This window comes from Mustela nivalis (genome assembly GCF_964662115.1).
Source record: "Mustela nivalis genome assembly, contig: HAP1_SCAFFOLD_234, whole genome shotgun sequence".
Lineage (NCBI taxonomy): Eukaryota > Metazoa > Chordata > Mammalia > Carnivora > Mustelidae > Mustela > Mustela nivalis.
The window spans coordinates 475381-478160 of record NW_028136402.1 but is presented as its reverse complement, the minus strand read 5'-3'; positions in this window follow the sequence as shown (position 1 = coordinate 478160).

Sequence of the window (2780 nt, the reverse complement as noted above, 5' to 3'; positions counted from 1 at the left end):
ACTGGGTGGCTGAAACAGCAAAACATGTACTATTCCTTGCAGTTCTAGAGACTGAGAAGTCCAAAAGCAAGATCCTGGGAGATCTGATATCTAGCAAGAGACTGCTTCATTATCTACAAATGCCCATATTTCTGTTGTAGACTTGCATGGATGACAGCTGGCAGAACAATCTCTCAGGTCGTTTCTCAGAAGTGCTTTTATCTCATTCACAAGTGTTCCAATCTCATGACCTCACCACCTCTCAAAGCCCATACCTCCTGATGGCACTCCTTGAGGGTCAGGGCTTCAACATCTGAATTGGGACAAGACACAAACATTCAGTCCATTAGCAAGTGTTGTCATGAGGACAGCATAGCTTATCAACTGGGTATCCCCAGGAATCCATGGGACTAGCAAAGCAGAATCTGGGGGTGTCACTGGTAGGAAAGCAGGAGGTCCCCAAGAGACAGTCCTCATAGCATTTTACAGAGACAGCAGGACCCTTGAGAAACAATAGTTTCCGTGACCCATACACCAGCTTTTATCTATGCCTGTCCTCCCTGCTGGATTCACAGCAAGCCTACTTCTTTCTTTTCCAGTACAAATGGATTTCCACTCTCTGAATCCTGATGAATTTTTGCTCTTTTGCAGTTAGTAGGTTGTCCCTCAGGATTCTGCATGTCTGGATTTGCAATCGTGGAAACTGCCAAAGGTCTAGGGACCTGCATGGCAGAACCCGGCCTCTACCACTATTGCCCAAGGTAGGGACTCTGGTCCCTTGAGCGTCCTGTGCTGCTGTCAAAGGTCTGTGTACATTGGCTTATTGTTTTTTTTTTTAATGTAATTGCTTATACGTGTGTTTCATCATGCTCAAGTGGCCTTTCTGTGAAAAAGTGGCCAAGCTACACAAAGAAGTCACTGAAGAAAGTTCTAAGAACTCCTGGTTAGTATGAGGCTAGAGAGAGAGAGAAAGAGAGGAAAGAAATCTGCCTCTCTGCATTTTGCAAGTCCCTGGGCAAAATCTGTTGGCTGTGCACTCCTCACACGAAGATTCCAGGCAGGGAGACCCTCCTGAGCCTCATCTCCCTGAGTTCCTCTTCCAGGAGCAATCCCTAGTTTGAGACCAGGGTTATCGAAAATAGAGCAGCAAAGCAGTGTCCAGAAGGAAGGACTGCCACAGACCATGGAGCACCAGGGGGACAGGCTGGTACCTCCTCACGGTTGGGGTACAAATGGGCTCAGCTCAGCAGGTATAGGGGTGCCCTTGGCCCCTCTGGTGGGCTTTACAGTGCCCCAATCTCAGGAAGAAAAAAGGCTGGCTCATGTGACTTATTTTTGACTGGGAATGAGCTGACAGCAATGGAAATAAACAAGTAGGGAATGATGTTGGAAAGTTGGAGGGTTTGTCCTTTATATCTCAGCTTTCTCTCCTATCTTCCCTTGCTCTGTAGTGTGTTATCAAAGAAGTTTTTGGCATGATATTCCTGTTCACTGATTAACTCTTGAGCTGTGTCTTTTCTGCTGTTCAGCTCATCTGGTGAATTCTTTTACTGTAAAAAGTATCTTGCCCTTGCAAGGGCAATGGCAAGACCTGAGAAATCCCAGAGATTTCAGCTTGCCACCCAGAAGGAAACCAGGCTATTTGGAATGCTGGAAAGGATTCAGAGTAGGGGAAATCGTCTTGGACATCTGAGACCACCCCCACATTCAGCGGTCCACTGGACACAAACCCAGACCTTGATACTGATCCTGAACAATGCTCTCAACTCAGACCCCTGTGATCCTCGCCACAGTGCTTTCAGATCAGTGCAGCCATGCCCATAGGCACAAACTCTTAAGCCTAGATTCTGTCCTGAGAGGTCTGTCCCCGACGGCCTGGCTCTAAAGCCTCAGAGATTGGGGACAGTGAGGAACACCATAGGACTCACCCTGCCACCCTGAAAGGAACCATGCCATTTGGAACTCCAGAAAGGATTCAGAGGAACTGAAATCTGCATTCCTACCTGGGACACCCCATATTCAGCAGGCCACTGGATGCAAACCTGGAGCTTGACACTCACCCTGAACAAATCCCTCGACTGCTTCCTCCCCCAGAAAGATGGACAGAGTGCTGGCAGATCGGGCCTGCCATGTGGTGGGCCCTAACCATAACCTTTGGTTTGGTTCGGTTCTCAGGATTGTGACCCCAAAGGCCTTGCAGTAGGTGCCCTACAATTTGGGGACACATGGGCAATCCCAGAGGACTCAGCCTGCTGCCCAGAAGGAAACTGTGCCATTTGGAACTCCGGAAAGGATTCAGAGGAGCAGAAATCTGCATGCCTAGCTGAGGACACACCCACACAGAGCTGACTCCTGGACACAAAGCCAGAGCCAGACACTCACCCTCACCTCCACTGTCAACTCAGCCACCCAGACAGCTCTCCATGGGGTCTTCAGGTCAGTCCTGCCATGTCCCTGGTTCCTAACACTAACCCTTGGATGGGTTCTGTAATGATCTCCTCATTTCAGGTTATGTGGTGGTTCTGCAGGACATTGTCCTGGTGTGGGATCAAACACACTGAAGCATCCCGTGTGAAGTGGCAAACGTGGTAAAGAAATGACGGCTGGGGAATCTGAGTGTGGAGACAGCACGTATTTGTGCTGCTATAACAAGCTGACTGCACTTTGAAATCACCACAGAGGAAATGAATCTTCCAAACATCCATGTTAGCACGACGACACGGAAGCAGAGAGAACATCAGACTTTGGGATGGAGGCCAAGCCCTCCCAGATCCAGGTCACCCAACATGGAGAGGACACAT